A 6,000-nucleotide genomic window follows, 5' to 3' on the forward strand; every position below is an offset into this window, starting at 1 on the left:
GACATGACACCATAAAACTCCTGGAAGAGGACACGAGTAAAACATTCTTGGACATAAATTGTAGCAATATTTTCTTAAAGCAGTCTCTGAAGGCAAAAGAAATAAAAGCAAAAATAAACAGATGGGATCTAATTAAACTTAAAAGTTTTTGCACAGCAAAGGAAACCATCAACAAAATGAAAAGACAACTTGTAAAATGAGAGAATATATTTGCAAATGATGTGACCAACAAGGGGTTAATATGCAAAATATATAAACAGCTCATACAACTCAATACCAAAAAACAAACAATCCAATCAAAAAATAGGCAGAAGGCTTGAATAGACATTTTCCCAAAGAAGCTATACAGATAGCTAACAGGCATATGAAAATGTTCTCAAAATTGTTAATTATTAGAGAAATGCAAATCAAAACCACAATGAGGTATCACCTCACACCTGTCAGAATGGCTATCACCAAAAAAAAATCTACAAATAACAAATGTAGGTGAGGGTGTGGAGAAAATGAAACCCTCATACACTGTTGGTGGGAATGTAAGTTGGTGCAGCCACTATGAAAAACAATATGGAGGTTCCCTAAAAAACTAAAAATTGAACTACCATATGATCCAATAATTCCACTCCTGGATATATATCCAGATAAAACAAAAACACTAATCCAGAAATATACATGCACCCCAACATTCCTAGCTGCTGCATTATTTATAATAGCCAAGACATGGAAGCAACCCAAGTGCCCAACAACAGATGACTGGATTAAGAAAATGTGATATAAATAATGGACTATTACTCAGCCACAAAAGGAATGAAATACTACCATTTGCAGCAGTGTGGATGGACCTAGAGAATATTATGCTTAGCGAAATAAGTCACACAGAGAAAGACAAATGCTATATGATATCATTTATATGTCGAATCTAAAAAATAATAGAAATGAATGTATATGTAAAACAGAAACAGACTCATGGATATAGAAGACACACTTATAATTACCAAAGAGAAGAGGGAAGGTAGGAGGAACAAATAAGGGGTATGGGATTAACAGATACAAACTGATATATATAAATTAGATAAGTAGCAAAAATTGACTGTGTAGCACATGGAATTACCCCCAATATCTTGTAATAACCTATAACAGAATAAAATCTGCCAAAAAACTGAATCACTATTACATACATCTGAAACCAATACAATATCTTAAATTAATTTTCAAAAAGAATGACCTAAAGTGCTTGTTAAAAGACAGATTTCCTAGTTCTGACCTACAGATTCAGAATTTCAGGGGTAGGCCATGGAATCTGCATATTGAACAGCTTCCTGGGTGAGCCTGATGCACACTAAACATGGGGAACTGCTGGCTTGGGTGAACAAAGGAAAGGATGGAGAAAAAATTTTAAATTTCATCTAGGTTTTGGTACAATCATGACATGGTCCACTGCAGGTGAGCAATCAAGAAAGAGAACACTGGGATGCTCTATCTTCATAAACAAAGCCCAAGCAAGGCTGTAATCTGTCTGGGCTGGTTGGGTTGGAGAAGCAGGAATTTGGACATCTGTCACCTGGTGACTCAAAACTCGGACCTTGGACCAACGGCATCAGCATCACTTTGGAATTGATTAGAAATGCAAATTTTAGGCCTCATCTCTAACCTACCGACTCAGAATCTGCAGTTTAACGAGATCCCAAGATGACTCAATAGCACATTAAAACACTTTTTACAACTTAATTCAGGCATGTTTCACATAACATGTAATTCATCCATTTCAAGTGTACAATATAAAAATTGTTAGTGAAATTGGCAAGTTGTGCATCCATCATCATAAATCAATTTTAAAACATTTCATTTTAAAACCCCAGTAAGATCCCTTATGCCCATTTCTTTTTAACCCCTGGTCCTCACCCCTATTCCCATCAACCCTGTATAGACTTGCTTTCTATATAGATTTGCTTTTTCTGGATCTTTCATACAAAAGGAATTACACAATATGTGGCCTTCTGTGCCTTGCTTCTTTCATTTAACATAATGTCTCCTGGGGTTCCTCCATGTTGTACATGTATCAGCACTTTCTTTCTTTTTATCACCAAAGAACATTCCATTGTATGGCTACATCCCATTTTGTTCATCTGTTCTTTAGGTGATGGGCATTTTTTTACATTTTTTTCTCAGTATGATGAATAATGCAGCTGAGAACATCTGTATGTTAAGTCTTTGGATTAAAATTTGAGGGGCACCATTCTGGGACACTTCCTGTGTTTGTCACAATGTGGTAACTGCCTGTGTGATAGAAAGTGTGTGGGTTTGGGAGTCATTTGGGTCTGGGTAAGGCTCGGTCCTATTACTGGCGATTGTGTGATGCTGAGCAAGTAACTTTATTTGGTCCATGAAATGGGCATATAGTCCCTACTGTCCAGGGTAACTGTGAGGATTAATGAGATACAGGGACCATACACAGACATTAGAGCCAGGGGAATCTAGGTTGAAGGCTGACTTTGTTACCTTTTTATGATTTGGGGCAAGTCACCAAACCTCTCAATGGCTCAGTTCCTTCTTCGGTAAATGGCAGGTAATTAACACACTCCCGTGGAGTCATTGTGAGGCTTAAATAAAGTAATGCATATAATGATCTTAACACAATACTCAGTAAATGTTAGTTTCTGCTATATAAAGTTCCTAGCTCAGAGTGGGTGCTCTGGAAATGCTGGGTCACTAAAAGATTATTTCTATATCTTACATCTTTCCTGGGAAAAAAATGAATTAAGAGAACACCAACCCCCCACACACGTTATTTTGCTTTGTGTGGTAGAATCAGGAATTTCTCATAAGCAGAGTTAAACATCCTTTACAAGCCCACATGTGATTAATAGACATTCAACTCCAAGGCCAGGAGACACGCCTCTGAGACCAAGGTTTCAGTTCTGGGACACGCAGATGCACACTGCTTGGTTATTGTCTCAGATTAGCTCAGGAACCCTTTGGGCACCAGAGCTTAAAGAAAGATTCACCAGGTGACCCTGGGCTGGACCTACTCCATTTAGCAGAGCAGAAAAACAACCTGTAGCAGCCAGAGAGGTCATGTATCAGTGAGCCTAACCATTTCTTTTGATAATTCTAGGACCAGCTTTCAAGTCTCCCTGTCTATGAGACAGCAATCGTGAATCCTGTCAACGCCGGTTAACCTGTTACATAAATATACACCTGTGATGACACACCCTCTCCCTCACTGTGATTTAAAGAATTCTTGCCAAAAGTCAGGCCGTTTCACACCAGCACAGCAACACTTAATAACAAGAGCTTCTGCACATGACACCTTCCTTAGATGAGGTCCCAAGTGCCCCTGACCCTCCTCACCCGTCCCCTCTGCTCGGATGGCTGGAGGCTGGCATGACTGCCTCCCACTCTGCAGGCAGAAGACCTCCTCCAGGAAACTGTCCCGCATTTCTGCCAGCCCAGCTGTGTCCACAGTCCATTCTGACTGCCAGGGCCCACTCAGGGCCAGGGAATCTCTTCCTCTCCCCAGAAGGCCACCGTGTTACTCAGCTCAGACTGCCAAAACAAAAGACCTCCGACTGTGTGCTTTAAACCACAACTTAATTTTCTCACAGTTCTGGAGGCTGGGAAGACCAAGACCGAGGTCCAGAAGGGCTTTAGCTCTGGTAAGGGCTCTCCTCCTGGCTGGCAGACAGTTGCCTTAGAGGCCCCACCTCCAAATACAGCCACACAGGGCGAGGTGGGTGGACTTCAACATATGAATTTGAGGGGACACAATTCAGTCCATAGCAGCCACTTACCAGAAGGACAGCTTAGAAGGGTCCCGTCGTTTGGTGAAGACAACTGTTCTCCTCTCCTGTTGGTGGCGGTGGGAAGATGTGAGAGCAGGAATGAGCAGCACCTGCTGTAAAGGCAATATAGGTCACTGGTGGAAACTAGGTCCCGAATCAATTGTGTTCACGGGGGTAGAATGATTTCACTGCAGAGAGTGAGGCTAAAAGTTGAGAAGTGGCTATTGTTTCATCTTATGCATAAAAAAGGGGGGGGGGGAGAAAAAGCCTTCTGACTCCGGTACCAATTGCTCAGCCTTCATTGTCTATGTGACTGTTATTGTACCGCTGTCTCTTGGCATTTAGCAGAAGTATTAAAGTGTATTAGATCTCTGCTGGGGCTTAAAGACAACAGGAATCATCCCAGTTCAGAAGGCAATTACTTATCTGGTGACCTTTTACAAAGTGGCAAGTTTTCCTTCAGGATTTTTTGCCGTGAGATTATTTCCAATAAACTTGGGGCTCTCCCCTCCCCCCAATCAACTTGTTGGTATTTGAATGTCATGAAACTAAAAGCTGTGAAATTAAGCCTGCTGTGTGAGCTATGAAAATGCAGGAGCTGAGATGGGACTGTAAGTACCTTTCATGTAATATCAGTGCACCATTATGATACAAATTATGGGAAACATTAGCAAACTCCAGGCATAATGGACTGCTGTGATGATGGCAGTGTGTACTGTTGAGCACAGAGTGTTTGTCTCGAAGGGTTAATGTCAATTTCTTTAGTGCAACACTACCATGATTGCTGGGTCATGCTGAAGCACTGCTTTGTATTCACTCCCCCAATTTCCATCCCAATCATCTGTGACACCATGGACAATTTCCTTGGCAATGTGTACAGATCTAAAGGTGTGGAAATGGCTGCCTGGACCAGCCTGTTATAACATGCAGACTTCAAAGGTGCTTTTATGTATTGGTCTGAAATGTTGCTATAATTTTTAAGCACACATGCTTTGGTGTATCTCTGTGATCAGTGGAATTGGCCAGCCCTGGAAAGGGCAGTCTCTCCAGGGTCTTCAAAGCATCAGAAATAAATGGTTAACACAACATTGTAAACTGACTATACTTCAATAAACACACACACACACATATATATAAAGAAAAAAGAAACATATGGTTAATACACAAAGGGATGAGCTGCTATGCATCAGGACTCACAGCTCATTTGGGTAAGGATGATAATCATAAAGCTGAATACAGAGGTTTCTGGTACCTAACTATAGAATCATAGCTTCAGGCTGGGGAAGAGACCTCAGGATCATCCTACCTTCTTATATGGCTGAGGAAATTGGGGTCCAGAGAGGGCAAGTGAGCTGCTCAAGGTCAGCAAGCATTCATGAGTTCCTTCTCCCCTGCCCATTCCTTTTCTCTACCATCCTGCTCGTCCACTACTTTTCAATATTACGACCCTGGATCTGCACAGGTGTGCATCCTCACCTCTGTACATACATGCACACAAGGGGAGGTTTTCTCACTCTTTTATTTAATTTCCTAGATGTGCTATGACTATGTAACCAATCCATTTTGGTTTCAACCTGCGTCAGAGCAAAGGAAAATAGTTTGCTGGAAAAGATACTTCATCAAACCATGCTGGGAAGCTGTGTTTGAGAGAGAGGAGCTCTCTCTCAGAAATAAACAAGCCTTGTGATAAAAGAGCTTCAGTGTTCCCCTTTTCCTAAATTTATCCCCGGGATCTCAGCTACTTTTCATAATATGGCCTCAGGTCTGGAACTTTTCCTTTGGTTCTGTTACAGTAACCAGCGTCGAGTTCTAGAAACTTCTTTTGCTACCAAGGGGAGAGAGTATAACACATTTTGCAACGTGTAATTTTAGTTCTCAGCCAACTTTCGGATTTACAGCATGAGCTGCAGCTCAGTCCACACGGTCCATGAACAGCTCACTCCGTGCTTCTTGGTCTTGGCTGCATATTAGAACCACCTAGGGACACTTTCAAAATACCAGTGTCAGAGTCCTTGCTTCTCCAGATACTCTGATTTAACTGATCTGGGGTGGGGCCCAGGATATGGGATGTTTTTAATGCTCCCCAGGTGATCCTAATGTACAGCCAGGAATGAGAATCACCAAGATGGAGGGTGAAGTGCACGACTGACAAAATTAACCGACAGGGACAGAAAAAGATTCACCCGAGATGAATGATCCTGAGATACAGAAACCACAGGCC

This window comes from Camelus ferus, chromosome 7 (genome assembly GCF_009834535.1).
Source record: "Camelus ferus isolate YT-003-E chromosome 7, BCGSAC_Cfer_1.0, whole genome shotgun sequence".
NCBI lineage: Eukaryota > Metazoa > Chordata > Mammalia > Artiodactyla > Camelidae > Camelus > Camelus ferus.